We start from the raw sequence: 17,560 nt of genomic DNA, 5'->3' as shown, positions 1-17,560 counted from the left end.
AGTCATTTACTGGCAGCGACGAAATTTGGGAGCTTGTACTTATTTTTGTGACGCGATAAGCCAGGTCTTTGTTGCAGTGTTCTGTGCAGTAAACCAGTGGAAACGGGTAAGTAAAGTAGTAAATCTTACATCAGTATAAACACACAATTGTCTAACGCAACGCAAAAAAATAGTGCGTGCCACACGCAATGCAGGAACCCTGAGACCCACGCACTTAAGTTGCACACGTGGGCCCGGAGCTACACCGATGTGAATACTTGACATGGTTTGGGATGATAAGCTGCGACAGAGGCTCAGGCGCTGCACGTGCGGCGAGATACGTCATCTGCTGACGTCACGTGTTCAATATCTGTCATCCACTTTTGGGGTATTTCCCGACATTTGCCGCCTCATGTGTCTCATATTAAATTACTTGTCGCAGCGTCATCTACGTCACTGCGGCGATTTTTAAACGTCAATAAGAATCCCACGTGTAAATCATAGCTATTTCCTTACTTTAAGGTATGCGTTAAAAGTGTGTTATAATTTCTTACAACAATAATTTGTAAACGTTTGACATTAGCGACACGTCGCTCAAAGAACAACTTAACTTTTTTCCAGAAAATCATCACTAAGTACAAATAATGATTTTCGGAACAGCAATATACAGAAAAAGAAAGCCTGCTGATGAAAATTATTACCGCATTTATGAATATTTGTTATTGTTCCTGTGGTCTTCAGTCCAAAGACTGGTTTGATGCAGCTCTACATGCTACTCTATCCTGTGCAAGCCTCTTCATCGCCGAGTAACTGCTGCAACCTACATTCTTAAAAATCTGCTTAGCGTATTCATCTCTTGGTCTCCCTCAGCGATTTTTACCCTCCACGCTTCCCTGAAGTGTGGCAGTGCCTCAGAACGTGTCCTACCGACTGATCCCTTCTTCTAGTCAAGCTGTGCCACAAATTCCTCTTCTCCCCAATTCTGTTCAGTACCTCCTCATTAATTACGTGATCTACCCATCTAATCTTCAGCATTCTTCTGTAGCACCACAATTCAAAAGCTTCTATTCTCTTCTTGTCTAAATTGTTTATCGCCCATGTTTCACATCCATACATGGTTACACCCGGTACAAATACTTTCAGAAAAGAGTGACTGACACTTAAATCTACACTGCTGGCCATTAAAATTGCTACACCACGAAGATGACGTGCTACAGAGACGAAATTTAACCGACAGGAAGAAGATGCTGTGATATGCAAATGGTTAGCTTCTCAGAGCATTCACACAAGGTTGACGCCGGTGGCGACACCTACAACGTGCTGACATGAGGAAAGTTTCCAACCGATTTCTCATACACAAACAGCAGTTGACCGGCGTTGCCTGGTGAAACGTTGTTGTGATGCCTCGTGTAAGGAGGAGAAATGCGTACCACCACGTTTCCGACTTCGGTAAAGGTCGGATTGTAGCCTATCGCGAATGCGAATTATCGTATCGCGACATTGCTACTCGCGTTGGTCGAGATCTAATGACTGTCAGAAGAATGTGGAACCGGTGGGTTCAGGAGGGTAATACGGAACGCCGTGCTGGATCCCAACGGCCTCGTATCACTAGCAGTCCAGATGACAGGCATCTTATCCACATGGGGACGTTTGCAAAACAACAACCATCTGCACGAACAGTTCGACGACATTTGCAGCAGCATTGACTATCAGCTCGGAGACCATGGCTGCGGTTACCCTTGACGCTGCATCACAGACAGGAGCGCCTGCGATGGTGTACTCAACGACGAAACTGGGTGCACGAATGGCAAAACGTTATTTTTTCGGATGAATACAGGTTCTGTTTACAGCATCATGATGTTCGCATCCGTGTTTGGCGACATCGCGGTGAACGCACATTCGAAGCGTGTATTCGTCATCGTCATACTGGCGTATCACCCGGCGTGATGGTATGGAGTGCCATTGGTTACACGTCTCGGTCACCTCTTGTTCGCGTTGACGGCACTTTGAACAGTGGACGTTACATTTCAGATGTGTTACGACCCGTGGCTCTACTCTTCGTTCGATCCCTGTGAAACCCTACATTTCAGCAGGATAATGCACGATCGCATGTTGCAGGTCCTGTACGGGCCTTTGTGGATACAGAAAATGTTGGACTGCTGCCCCGGCCAGCACATTCTCCAGATCTCTCAGCAACTGAAAACGTCTGGTCAATGGTGGCTGAGCAACTGGCTCGTCACAATACGCCAGTCACTACTCTTGATGAAGTGTGGTATCGTGTTGAAGCTGCATGAGCAGCTGTATCTGTACACGCCATCCAAGCTCTGTTTGACTCAATGCCCAGGCGTATCAAGGCCGTTAATACGGCCAGAGGTGGTTGTTCTGGGTACTGATTTCTCAGGACCCATGCACCCAAATTGCGTGAATATGTAATCACATGTCAGTTCTAGTATAATATATTTGTCCAATGAATACCCGTTTATCATCTGCATTTCTTCTCGGTGAAGCAATTTTTGTGGCCAGTAGTGTATAATACTCGCTGAAAAATGTGCAAAAGCTCTAATACTGAAAACCTGAAGTCAGCCGCAGGGTACATGACAATTAAACAATGTACCAGAAACAGAAAGCACCTCGCAAGGACCTACTTCTGCGCATCCGCCCGTTGTTCCTGTCTATTGCGGATGCGCAGGTTCAGAGGAGCTTGGAAACGCAATTTCCGTAACTCGGAGTATCACCTCTCCGCCTGCTACGACACCGTAGTAGGTTCGTGGCATTAATACTCTATATATATATATTACGGTAATGTGTCCGCTAATCCTCTTATAGTTCCACCCGCACTACTGCCAAATAACAGCCGCGGTAGGCCCGTTTCGTTCGTGGCGGGTCTTCGTGTAACACCCCTTCAAACGAAATTTTCGTGTCCCTTGAGAGGAGGGGCGGATCAAGGGGGGAGGGCAATGGAGGCAGGTTTTCAGTATTAGAGCTTTTGCACATTTTTCAGCGAGTATTATACACTACTGGCCACAAAAATTGCTACACCGAGAAGAAATGCAGATGATAAACGGGTATTCATTGGACAAATATATTATTCTAGAACTGACATGTGATTACATATTCACGCAATTTGGGTGCATGGGTCCTGAGAAATCAGTACCCAGAACAACCACCTCTGGCCGTATTAACGGCCTTGATACGCCTGGGCATTGAGTCAAACAGAGCTTGGATGGCGTGTACAGATACAGCTGCTCATGCAGCTTCAACACGATACCACACTTCATCAAGAGTAGTGACTGGCGTATTGTGACGAGCCAGTTGCTCAGCCACCATTGACCAGACGTTTTCAGTTGCTGAGAGATCTGGAGAATGTGCTGGCCGGGGCAGCAGTCCAACATTTTCTGTATCCACAAAGGCCCGTACAGGACCTGCAACATGCGATCATGCATTATCCTGCTGAAATGTAGGGTTTCGCAGGGATCGAACGAAGGGTAGAGCCACGGGTCGTAACACATCTGAAATGTAACGTCCACTGTTCAAAGTGCCGTCAATGCGAACAAGAGGTGACCGAGACGTGTAACCAATGGCACCCCATACCATCACGCCGGGTGATACGCCAGTATGACGATGACGAATACACGCTTCGAATGTGAGGACCAAACACTAAACAACCTCTACGGCTAACAACCGAAAGTCAAACATGGAAGGAAATCTTTCAAGGAATAATCCACCGCTTGGCAATAACCAAGGAAGACTGCACTCGGATACGGTGGGCAGTCACCTGAAAGATAACTTGGATGAGTCGGAGCATCTGAAAATACCCAAAACGGACAGACGACCAAAACTCAAGACAGGACAAATAAACTACATTGCGACACACAATATAAATTCCCTCATACAACCAGGCAAACTCAAAATTCTGACGGATGAAATGGATCGCAAGGGGATTCTCATAACCGGACTTCAAGAAATGAGAAATACTGATCAGGAGCCGATAGAATCACAAGGATATAGGATTTAGAAGGGAATACCAGGGAAAAGAGTCATGAAACAGTGTCCACAATTTGGAACAAGATTCGTGGTGAGTCTGAAAATAATAGAGTCCATAATAGAATTTAAAGCACAATCTCCCAGGCTCTCAACATTAACTCTAAAAGCTGCAAATAAAATGTACACAATAATAAATGCCCATGCCCCGACAAATGATAAAAATAATAAAAAAGAACACAGAGAAGAGGTAGAAAAATTTTGGGAGCTCTTAGATCAAACGACGAATAACATTAATAAAAATCACATCAAAATTTTAATTGGAGACTTCAATGCCCAGTTAGGAAGGGAAAAGAGATATAGAGACATAATAGGGAAATGGACAGCACAAAGAAGAACAAACAAAAATGGCATAAGACTAGTGGAATTTTGCAGAAACCATGACATGATCTCAAAGTCGAGGTATTTTAAGAGAAGACCAAGTAAACTAAAAACTTGGAAACATCCAGACTGGAAAAAAGGAGAATGGCAACTGGACCATGTCTGCATGGATAAGAATTACCACAAGGAAATTTACAATGTGAAAGTACTGAGAGGGACAGATATCGGATCAGATCATTACATGATAAAAATTAAAATTAAATTAACCCCATTAGCAAAGAAAAAATCCCGCCAGAAGAAGAAGAGAACCTATGACCCTCATAAACTGATACAAAATGAGGATTATGAAGCACAAACCAGGGATATAAAAATAACAGATGATCTGGAGGAAATAATTCCCAAATTGAAACAAATAGCTGAACAAGTTGCCCCTATAAATCCAAGGAAAAAACACCAGTGGTGGAACGATGAATGTGATGAAGCAGTGTTGGATCGACACCAAGCCTGGTTAAGGCATCAAAATGAAAAAACAGAAAAATCATATTTGGAACTCACAAAACAAAGGAAGACAACACAAAAAATAATAAGGAGAGTTAAACGTCAGTACCAAAAAGATATACTTCTAATGATAGAAACAAATAGTGAAAAAACAAACTCAAGAGACTATTACAAAATATTTGGCAGACAATTACAAAGATATGATCCTCCAACATTAATGTTAAAAGATAAAGATAATAACCTAGCCCATAGCAATAGTAAAAATACAGAAATTCTAGCAAAAACATTTAACAAGTTACTAAATTGTGAAGATCCCCCAGAACTTCTTCAGATAAACACAGAAACCCCAATTAAAACACCAGCAGAAAATATAAATCCACCTACAATTAATGAGGTCTACAGAGCTTTGAAAGAACTCAAAAGCTACAAAGCAAGTGGAGAAGATCAAACGTTTGCTGAACTTTGGAAATATGCAGCAGAACCAGTAAAGATAGCATTACACCAATGCATAGTAAAAATCTGGAATGAAGAGAAATTACCAGAAAATTGGACTACTGCTATAATACATCCATTACATAAGAAAGGAGAAAAATCAAATCCAGACAACTATAGAGGAATTTCCCTTTTGGACTGCACGTATAAGATCATGTCAAGAATACTATACAACCGCTGTAAAGATCAACTAGAACTGGAACTGGGAGAATATCAAGGAGGATTTAGATCCTGGAGAAGCTGCCCAGAACAGATAATCACCTTGAAGTTAGTTATGGATGTCTACAAAAGAAGGCAAAAACAACTAGTCATAACCTTTGTAGATTTCAAAAAGGCGTATGATTGCATCCATAGATCTTCAATGATGAAAATATTAAGGAATTTTGGACTTCATCCTAAATTAATAAAAATGATACAGTTAACCTTAACAAACACCAAATCCAAAGTAAAATTTAGAGGAGAAATATCTGAACCATTTACGATTAAAACCGGGTTGAGACAGGGATATTGTTTATCACCATTGCAATTCAATTGTGCTCTTGAATATGTAATGAGAGAATGGTACAAGGAAAATCCTATGAATATTAAAATTGAAACTAAGAAAGATAAAATAAACCTAAATTGCTTGGGATTTGCTGATGACCTAGCATTACTAGCTAATAATATTCAGGAAGCCACGAAACAAATAACAAGCTTACAAAATATAGCACAAAAATTAGGACTCCAGATATCATTTGAAAAGACTGAAATAATGGTAACGGATCCACTTGTAATAGATCACATCACAGTGAACAATAGGGAAATTAAAATAGTGAAACAATTTAAATACCTGGGTGAAATTATAACACATAAATTGGACGAGAAACCAGCATGGCGAGCAAGAACTAATAAAATGATAAAAGCTCAAAAACAAACATGGTCTACGTACAATAAAAAATGTCTATCAATTAAAACAAAATTAAAACATTACAAGACGGTGGTTCAACCAGAGGTTACATACGGAAGTGAAACTCTTTTTAAAGTCACCCAGAAAAACAGAATTGACAAAATTTTAAAAGTAGAGAGAATAATTGCTAGAACATGCATAAATAAGAAATATCAAAAAGCTGGGCAATGGCGGATAGTTCCAAATGAAGTGGTATACAGAGAACTGGAGCCCATCACTGATACTATACGAAAGAAAAGGATCTCTTTTTGTGGTCACATTCTGAGGACACCAGAAACCAGATTATCAAGGAAAATTATTGAGAAACTCTGGAATTTGAAACAGCAAGGAGGATGGCTTAAGGAAATAAGAGAGGATATGGAAGAACTGGAAATAACTCTGGATGATTTGCAGAACAAAACGCCAAATTTAAAGAAGTTGAGGGACACAGAAATAAGATTTAAACCAAAAATTGACAAACGACATACAATGAAAAGGGTATTTACAGATAAGGAACGACGAAAAGCATCGGAACGAATGAAGAGATACTGGGCCACTCGGAAGGGGAAAATACCAAAGAAGAGGACCAGAAATGATTGACTGAAGTGGTCCAATGAGGCCGTAAAAGCAGAAGAAGAAGAAGAGTATTAATGCTTTTATTTGGAATTAATTTTTAGGAAGGCAGGTACCAAAAAATTTGCCCCCCCCCCCCTCCGACCGAGAGATCCTGGATCCGCCCCTGCTTGAGAGTGACGTAGAGCGCACTACAGGTCCGTAGCGGTCCCTGGAGATTCGCACGCGCCGGCCCGGCCGCTGACACAGCGCGCGGTGGTGGGGACGGGGAAGGACGGACAGCCTGCCCCCCTCCCCCCTGTCCGCCCCCCCTCATCTAGCTGCACTGTGTTGTCTCTCGGCGCTCGTCCTGCCCCTGGCGCGCCTTTCTCCGCGAGCGTATGTCAGCTGCGCGCCGTATATAACGCGACGGCCGCATGCGCGCGAATGCTTTGCATTCTGCGTCGCCGCTTGGAGAGGGCAACAGCGGACAGCGGCGCCGGTGACGACTGACAGAGCGCTTCGCGGTGGTGGCCGAGCAGTGAGCACAGACCGCAGCTTTCTACTGTCCTACACGCAGGTAAGGCACCGCCGGCCTTGTGCAGTGTACGTGAACCCCACAGCATTACACTCGTTACGTCAGGAGCTGGGTCAACGATGCGCGGTGACGCGAAGAAGACGCGACGAAAATTAGTTCAAGTGACAGAAAATTTGTATCTCGAAAAAGTGCGTTTGAAGTCCGCATACTACTGTACTGTGTTCAGCGGATGGTTCGGCGTGTGCTGGATCATTTGTTTCCCTCTCTCTCTCCTGTTCAACTCATTGTTGGTGCGCGAGGTGCAGCAGACGGTGCGGCATTTGACTTGCAGTTGGGAGGCCAATCATATTAAACCTTTCTGCAGTCACACCTAGTCGTTTAAGACGAATTCCGAAATTTTGTTTTGGAGAATAAAGGCCACTCTCTTTCTAGTTTTACTCCACAGTTATTTTTTAACTTTTTTAATCGATATCGAAGCAGCTACAGTTGCAATTTCAGGCACGTTGGCGCTGTATTGATGTGATATACTACGACAAGTATATCTTGTTAATGTACTCCAGCGTTATCTGATGTAGTAGCTATACGACATACATATAACAATTATAAACTATGCTAAACTGCTCCCGAGCAGGCCATGGAGGCCCAACGGTACCGACCGACCACCGAGTCATCCTCAGCCCATAGGCGTCACTGGATGCGGATATGGTCTGGCATGTGGTCAGCACACCGCTCTCCCGGCCGTATGTCAGTTTCCAAAACCGGAGCCGCTACTTCTCAATCAAGTAGCTCCTCAGTTTGCCTCACAAGGCACCCCGCTTACCAACAGCGCTCGGCAGACCGGACGGTCACCCATCCAGGTGCTAGCCCAGCCCGGCAGCGCTTAACTTCGGTGATCTGAAGGGAACCGGTAAATAATAGTTACAGCTATCAGATATATAGGTACTACAACTGAGGGGTTTAATCTCCCCCCTCCTTCCTAATTATAATTATTGTTCACAATAAGCAAAGTATTTTATGAAAAATTTGAGTGGAGCCAAAATTACAATAAACTTTCTAGTTTACTTAGCTTTTCCTGTAGAGTTGGCTCCAGTTCTTCTTGTCCAGCCGTCAAATTTTAGGTCCTCGTGGTTGAATTGATCTAAATAAATTTGAAAATTGTTATTGCAAAATTTTTGTTGTTACGTTAATATATTTTGTCACATTTTAGTATAGCGCGCAGTCTTTTGAATTTCACATAACAGAGCCGAAATTACATTGTTCACCCAAAATACAAAAATACGTCCGATCACGTGAGAGGCATGCTTACTACTGCCTCACTTAGCGGAAATAACAGTATTCCAAAGGGTTCATAATTTTTCTTGACAAATGAATTTCTATTAGTTTCGATTATTATTTCATAAATGAACCCAGAAATAGACATAATGAACAGTACTAGATTGAGTAATTAATAATAGAAATTTCAAGTGTGCCAAATAATTCGTAATTTCTAATATTTCTAAAAAAAAAAAAATTAACTGTATATTCAGAGCTAGTACTTATTGACTGTAACATAGAAAATAAAGTAATTCCTTTTCATAAATTTTAGCTTGAAATGTAACATATTATGTGTAAAATTATATGAAAGTTTTCAGAAAAGCAGCTGAGATAATATTGATCTATCCAAAATTCGAAAAATAATACTGGTATCGACAACTACTGTTGATGAAAAAGCAATGCTAGAGGGGGGGGGGGATACTGAACGTATTGAAAGTGCGGTAGGACGAATGGTCACAGAATTCACAGACTTGTTGACCCAAGCCAGAGCGCCACGTAGATGCTGAAAAATCTGGGCTTGCAGTCGCTTGAATATAGACACAAACTGCCGAAGAAGTCTGTTTACGAAGTTTCAGGAACCGCTATTAAGTGAGCAACCCTCGAATACAAGTTGCAAAGAACGACAACTGTTTACGTGCCACGGTGGTGAAAGGGGAGTCGATACGAAAACCGCCTAGTCAGTCAGATTTTTGAAAATTTTCATTTAATTAAATTTAAATTTTCCCTTGAGGTATTTAAAGAAAAAAGACATATGTAAACGTTCTGTAGAATCTAAATAAGTTTACAATTGCAGCCAAATTTAAACTTTGCAAGCATAGTGGTCTCGTGGTAAGAAGCCCAGAGAAATAAAACGATTTAATCGTTAATATTACACTCTTAAAATTCAGAAGCTTTTGAGTAAAATTGACACAAGCGGCAATTTTACAATTTGTAAGTGTAAGAACGAAATTTGTTCAATGTTCAACGACGATTGTAGCCAGAAAAGAATTTCAAACGGTAGGCCAGTGGCGTAAGTGGGCCGGAGGATATTCTCAATCTCACACAGCGCGCATGCGCTGTAGCTTAGTTGGTTTTTGTAGGCCAATCTGAGGTTGTTTTCCGGCTTGGTAGACAGCAGGTGTCTCTCATAAAAACTGTTCGTCTCGGCTTCGCCTACACCACTGTGGTACGGCGTAAACAGTTATCGCTTACACGCCCTTCGTATCACTCCCCCGACTGTAATAATCTCGTTGTCGAAGAGACGTTAAACACCAATCGCTACCCTACAAATCACGAGGAAATGAATAGAACATTTACAGCGCACACAAAGGTGTTTAAGCAGACATTTTTCATGCGCTTCAAACAGGAATTGAATGGTTTGAAACTCTACTAAATGGTAAAATGGAAAGCACTGATTTACGGTGGTTTGCAGAGTATACATGTAGATGTAGATGCTGAAGTACGTTAACGGGATGTACTTGATGTATCACATCGGTCACAATGCTAAGTGCATGAAGATGAAGCTGTAGTCGCTTCCAAATCGGTAGCAAATAAATAAATAAAAATAAAACAAAGCTCAGTGTAGGGAAATTCTATAACAAAATGTTTAACAGCTTACGTTACTATTTACCAAGGCTATGGAAACAATAAGAATCGCGATATGGTTCCTTTACATGGCCGATTTCCTTCCCTAGTCCCTGCACCGCCTCGCATGACCTTGACGTTGACGGGACATTACGTTACAGTCTTCATCTCCCTCCTTCCTGTCTATATTTCTCTGTATGATACCATATTTATTTGACTTTGCGTCATATGTGTGTGGAAAGCAGTAATATAATCATTGATGAGCCTAACAAATGGTTTCGCTGTTTCAGCTTCTCCTTCCGCCAACTGTCGAGGGTATCTATGCCACTCTATGCCTAATAATCCTGTAAACTCGAACAGTGCCTGTTGTACATCTTGTTTCGTAAAAGACTTCATAATCACTAGGAGGAAGAATACTCTAGGATAGTACATCTTGTAAGCGCTTCTTCGCTGCGTTGTCTAAAAAGCAGAAAAAAAGATTGGGCTAACATTATGATGGGAATTGTGTTCGTCCTATTATGGAAATCATTGACCAAACATTTTTCGGCACGTTTATGCAATTAAACAATGGATCACGTTTCATTCAGTTCTGGAAAATACATGTCTTATATAATAATTATTGAAATGAAAATTAGGCCCAAAACATTTATGATCTACGTGATTATTCTCTTGAAACTTAGGTTCTGCAGGGCTTTCTTCCACGATATCATATAAAACAAAAAGACGATGTATAGCCCAACATTTTCCTTACTCACAATTAGACAATTTACGTCATTGTTTCTGTTTAAGTCTTTGCTGACAGCATAGCGTGAATATTTCGAATTTTGGCTAATCTAATGAAATATCGCGTATGGCTGGACAAACGTGTTATTTGGATAACGACATTACGTTTGCTTATACTTATAATTAATTGCGCTGCAGTCTGGAACCGCAAGACCGCTACGGTCGCAGGTTCGAATCCTGCCTCGGGCATGAATGTTTGTGATGTCATTAGGTTAGCTAGGTTTAACTAGTTCTAAGTTCTAGGGGACTAATGACCTCAGCAGTTGAGTCCCATAGTGCTCAGAGCCATTTTTTATAATTAATGGCAGCAAATGCTGAAAACATGCAGGATTTCAATTTCGTCGAAATTTTCTCCCGATGCTTCCTCTTCGCATATACCCGCGTTCTCCGTGAAGAATCCGAGATTCATTTCAATGTTTTCTGCTGAGCAACACACGTAGCGACGTTTCCGTCGTACTGTCTAGCGGTTCGCCAGACGGTGCTTTCCCTTCTGATGTCTCCCCTACGGGAATGATGTACTGGGTTCTGTCTTCACGAGAAACCTCTATCCAGACGGATGCCCGGTAACAGATTCCACAAGCGTGTGTTTAGCTTACTAAGCGCAACGGGGGATGCAGCTGGAAGCGAGACGCTGACGGCAATCGTTCCAGCAAAATAGAGAGCACAGTAACAAGAGTGGTATATTCTACAGATGTGTTTTCTTGAAAAGAAGACTGCTGCTCAACATCGAGCAAATAATTTCGTGCATGTTCAGACTATTGTATACAGAAATTTATCAGACTAACTGTGCAGTGTTTAAGATTATGGACTTGCAGTAGAAAAAGATGTTTCAGGTTTCACCCTTATTTAATAAAGCATGACATCATATCAGTTGAGACTGTATGTCAGTTGAGACTGGGTTTTAGTGAAAGGTCTGGCGGTTATAGAGGCGTTTTCGAGTGAACTGAAACGTGCAAGACAATGAGTACAAGTTGTATAACGTCCAAATTCAACACAGTTACCAATATGAGTACACAGACATGGCATCTAATCGTGGATTGCACCTTGAAAGAACGATCTTGCACTATAAAAATCGGGATAAACGAAGCTTTTGGGCGGACCGTTGTGGCCGAGCGGTTCTAGGCGCTCCAGTCCGGAACTGCGCTGCTGCTACGGTCGCAGGTTCGAATCCTGCCTCGGGCATGGATGTGTGTGATGTCCTTAGGTTTGTTGGGTTTAAGTAGTTCTAAGTCTAGGGGAGTGATAACCACAGATGTTAAGTCCCATAGTGCTCAGAGCCATTTGAACATTTGAAGCTTTTGGTACGAAAATATGGTATACAGGCTTAAAAAACTGGTTATTCTTATTTAAGTTTCTAAAGAGGCTTTTGGAGAAAATAGAAGCAACTGTATGAACATCAAAAGTTCAGATGGCAAGCCAGTACCAAGCAAAGAAGTGAAAGGTGAAAGATGGAATAAATAAATAGATGGTGTATTTAAGGGGAAGAAACTTGAGGACTAGGTGAAGACGAGATGGGAGATATAACACTGCGAGAAGAAATTGACAGAGCACTGATCTATCTAAGTGGAAAGACGCCGCCGGAGTAGACGTCATTCCCTGATAATTACTGAGATTCTTGGGAGCGCCAGCCATTACAAAACTATTCCATTTGGCGTGCAAGATATATGAGACAGGCGAAATACACTCAGGCTTCGGGAAGAATGTAATAATTGCAGGCCCAAAGAGGACAGCTGCTGACAGATGGGAGTACTACTGAATCATCAGTTTAATACACTGATGTGACAAAACTCAGGGTACACCTCCTAATATCGTGACGGACCTCCTTTTTCCCCTCATAGTACGGCAACTCTATGTGGCATGGACTTAATAAATCGTTGGAAGTCCCCTGCAGAAATACTGAGCCATGCCGTATCTACAGCTGTCCATAAATGGTTCAAATGGCTCTGAGCACTATGGGACCTAACTTCTGAGTTCATCAGTCGCCTAGAACTTAGAACTACTTAAACCTAACTAACTTAAGGACATCACACACATCCATGCCCTAGGCAGGATTCGAACGTGCGACAGTAGCGGTCGCGCGGTTCCAGACTGTAGCGCCTAGAACCGCTCGGCCACCCTGGCCGGCTGTCCATAAATGCGAAAGTGTCGCCAGTGCACGGTTTTGTGGACGAACTAACCTCTCGACTACATCGCACGAATGATCGATGTAATACATGTCGGGCGTTCTGGCTGGCCTAATCATCCATTCGAATTCTTCAACCCAATTGCGAACAACTGTGGCCAGGTGACATGACAACGTTATTTGGGAACATGAAGTCCATGAATGGCTGCAAATGGTCTCCAGGTGGCCGAAAATAAGTATTTACAGTCAATGATCGCTTCAGTTGGACCAAAGGACCCTGTTCATTCCATGCAAACACAGCCGATATCATTAAGGAGCCTCCACCAGCTTGCACAGTGCCTTGCTGACAACTTGGGTCCACGGCTTCGTAGGGTCTGCATCACAATCGAACCATACCATCAGCTCTTACCAACTGAAATTGGGGCTCATCTCACCAGGCCACGGTCTTCCAGTCGTCTGGGGTCCAACAGATATGGTCAGGAGTCCAGGAGAGGCGCTGCAGGCGATGTCGTGCTGCTACCAAAAGCACTCGGGTCGGTCGTCTACTGCCACAGCCCAATAGCGTCACATTTCGCCGCCCGCACTGTCCTAAAGGATACGTTCGGTGTACGTCCCACACTGATTTCTGCGGTTATTTCACGCTGTGTTGCTTGTTTGTAGCACTGACAACTCCACACAAAAACCGCAGCTTTCGTTCGTTAAGTCAAGGCTGTCGGTCACATCTATGTCCGTGCGAGAGGTAATGCCTGACTCTGTGGATCTTGGAATATTAAATTCCCTAACGATTTCCGAAATGGAACGTCCCATGCGTCTAGCTTCAACTACCATTCCGCGTTCAGAGTGTGTAAAGTCCGTCACGTAGGACATTTTTACATGAACCACTAGAATACCAATGACAGCTCCGCCAACGCACTGCCCTTTTATACATTGTGTACCCGATACTACTGCCATCTGCATATGTGGATATCGCTATCCCAACACTTTTCTCGCCTCGGTGTAGGTTCAAATGGTTCAAATGGCTCTGAGCACTATGGGACTCAACTTCTCAGGTCATTAGTCCCCTAGAACTTAGAACTACTTAAACCTAACTAACCTAAGGACATCACACACATCCATGCCCGAGGCAGGATTCGAACCTGCGACCGTAGCAGTCGCACGGTTCCGGACTGCGCGTCTAGAACCGCGAGACCACCGCGGCCGGCTCGGTCTAGGTCTTGGCTGCAAAACAATGACGCGAATTGTTAACGGAAGAATGACAAACTGGTAGAGGCCGATCTTGGGGAGAATGCGTTTGAGTTCCGGAGGAATGCAGGAATACACGAGGCAATACTACACAACGGCTTATCTTATAAGACTAAAAGTGAAACGTGGAAGATAGACAACTCGCACAAGAAGAATACAGGAGCTTTTGAGAAGTGGTGCTACAGAAGAATTCCGGTGATACATGGGTAGATCAGATAACAAATAAGGAGTTTTGGAAATCTGTGGTAAGGACTATGGGACTAAACTGCTGAATTCATCGGTTCCTAGGCTCACGCACTACTTAATCTAACTTAAAGGGCTCGAACCTCAGACGGGGGGAGCCGCGCGAACCGTGACAAGACGCCTCAAACAGCACGGCTACCACGCGCGGCAAATAAGGAGTTACTGAATTGAATTGGGGAAGACAGAAATTTATGGCTCAACTTAAGTAAAAGACGCGGTTGGTTGATATGACACATCGTGAGGTGTAAGGAATTTTCAGTCTGGTAATGGAAGGAAGGCCGCTGTGGCCGAGCGGTTCTAGGCAGGCGCTTCAGTCTGGAACCGCGCGACCGCTACGGTCGCAGGTTCGAATCCTGCCTCGGGCATGGATGTGTGTGATGTCCTTAGGTTAGTTAGGTTTAAGTAGTTCTAAGTCTAGGGGATTGATGACCTCAGATGTTAAGTCCCATAGTGCGCAGAGCCATTTGAACCATTTGAATGGAAGGAAGTGTATGAGTGTGTGTGTGTGTGGGGGGGGGGGGGGGGTAGGGGGGGGGGGGAGGTTCAAAAATTGTTCAAATGGCTCTGAGCACTATGGGACTTAACTTCTGAGGTCATTAGTCCCCTAGAACTTAGAACTACTTAAACCTAACTAACCTAAAGACATCACACACATCCATGCCCAAGGCAGGATTCGAACCTGCGACCGAAGCAGTCGCGCGGTTCCAGACTGTAGCGCCTAGAACCGGAGGGGTTATAATTGCAAAGAAAAACCAAAGCTTGAATGAAGTAAGCAACTTCAAATGGATGTAAGTTGCGGTAGTTATGCAGAGATGAAGAGGTTCCAACCGGATAGAACAGAATGAAGAGCTGCATCGAACCTGTCTCTGGAATGAACACCACAAGTTTCTCCTTCATGTCATCGATCATATCAGCGGAATACCGACATAGTTTCTGCAATAACGTCTTCCATTATTGATACCTGCTGACGTTTATGAGGGCAGTTATAGCATACGTCAAGAAGCCGAAAGTGAGAGTTTAACACTTACATCAGAAAAGGAGATGAGCTCTGTATTCTCGAATGAATAGTGTTGCAAAGCTCTTTCCCTGCACTTCATTAACAAGCATTTCAGTATATTGAGGGCAATGACATGCAAAATATTCGTGAGAAAAATTTGACGGTAATTACGGATATTTTTATTACATCGTTCGACTTGCCAGTTTTTTTGCTGGAACAAATATTTTCTCATCAAGTTCTCATTTTTTTTTGCAGAAGTTTTTACTTTTTTAGTGTTTCTGATTAAGTTCTGGTCTCGGAAATGATAAGATTTCGCCGTACTTTGGAAATAAATATGGTCACAAAAGGCAATTTCTCGGGCAAACGGGACAGAACCCAAAATGCCGACGACAAACGACGATCAAATTAAAGTGCTTCTCGTGGAAGTGTATTAAAATCGAGAGACGTTAATTCTTAAATCAGTTTGAAGAAGGTGGTCACAAACTATTGTCAATTGGCAGTTGACCTGGTATCACAAAGTCCAAAAATACTCTAACAGTATTTTATGCGTCGGTCTTGTAAGTGATGCATTTGATGATATGATTTAATGAAAGGAATCTATGTATCACTGTTGGGACTACGACTGCCAAAAATCTTCATCTGTCTCCACCTCCTGTTTGTACTGACCGAGAAGACAAGACGAATATGCAGCTTAGCTCTAATGGCTTTTGATGTGAATCTGTGTCATTCGAAGGTATCAAATCATTTGATGTCAGTTTTTGATTGTCTGTAAATGACTACCCGTGTGCAGTTGCAGGGTAAAGAAGGTAAATATAAACAAACTTGACTTTAGCGTCCGGAAACTTACTGAATCGTAATCAGAAAGACGCGGGTTATCTGTTGATTTAGCAACCTTCGGCGATTTGGTACCACATTAAGGCGACAAGAAGGTCCTTAGTAGGAGGAAGACGTGACGCAAGACGGAGAACAAAGCTCTTTTTGATGGGCTTAACTGAGTGGACATTAGGAAGTAAACAAGAAAGCTGATACACTTACGAGACTTTCAAAATGTCTGGTAGTTGCAGTAAACCATTCCCTGGCAGAGTGGTGCACAGAAAGGCCAGTAACGTGTGGGTTGATAATTAGTTACATTTACTAGCAAGTTACATCAACTTTGACTAGAATGGGGATCGTGTGCCCTTTAGACGATATTGTGCTGTATTGTGGTAAATGCCATTCCCAGTGTGATTCTTAACGAGTGGTACACACCAATTCAGTGCCACACAAACGCTTCTTAACGAAAGTAAGATGAAATGCGTTATCAAAAGAAAGTTGTGACTGGTTTCATCATATCATCTTAAGTAGACCGCACCATGCTATCTTGGATGAAAAGTCAGCGACAAATGTAGAAATAATCTCTGGGGTGCAGCAGGCAAGTTTCTTGGGACATTCTCTGTTGATGTTATGTATTAATAACTCAGCAGACAATGTTAATAATAACCTCAGAGCTCGTGCAGATGATAAGAGTTATCTATAATGATGTACAGAGAGGGTATAGAAATTTAAAAACACACAAAATACTTCAACAGATAAGCAGAAAGAAAAAAGTTAGATAATTTGTCCGTCTTAGTGCTACATAAATCAACAGTGCCAAATCTACTGTATAGCTCCGTAACACACATCGGCGCGACTCCGTGGTAGCGGTCGGGTGACGTCAAAATCCGACCGTTGCGTGGTTACCGATAAACACTTCCGTAGTTTCAACTAAAGAAGTTTACTTTTGAAAAGTAACTAACTTCGTCTTTTTAATCTCCTAGGATGCGTCCTGTAATTGTAGATGAAAAATTAAGCAGAGAGAAACTTCTTAGACCACAATCACCACAAAGCCACTGTCGCCAAGAATATAATTAGGAGCCAGTGGTGATGGCTAGGACATCTGGGCGATTAGCCATAGCTCGATTATAGATAGAG

The 17,560-nt window shown here is 42.7% G+C and overlaps 1 protein-coding gene across 1 annotated transcript in view; it reads left to right on the top strand.

Moving 5' to 3' along the window:
- The first annotated feature begins 7,240 nt into the window (after nt 1-7,240).
- LOC126252038 (tyrocidine synthase 3) overlaps nt 7,241-17,560 on the top strand; it is a 144,044-nt gene continuing 133,724 nt past the window's right edge. Inside the window, exon 1 of the mRNA XM_049952828.1 lies at nt 7,241-7,388. The gene's annotated coding sequence lies outside the window, so the exon portion shown is untranslated. The remainder of the gene's footprint in view (nt 7,389-17,560) is intronic.

Source organism: Schistocerca nitens, chromosome 4 (genome assembly GCF_023898315.1).
Source record: "Schistocerca nitens isolate TAMUIC-IGC-003100 chromosome 4, iqSchNite1.1, whole genome shotgun sequence".
Classification (NCBI taxonomy): Eukaryota; Metazoa; Arthropoda; class Insecta; order Orthoptera; family Acrididae; genus Schistocerca; species Schistocerca nitens.
Note: the sequence above shows the minus strand (reverse complement) of the source record. Positions and strands in the feature narration are given on the sequence as shown.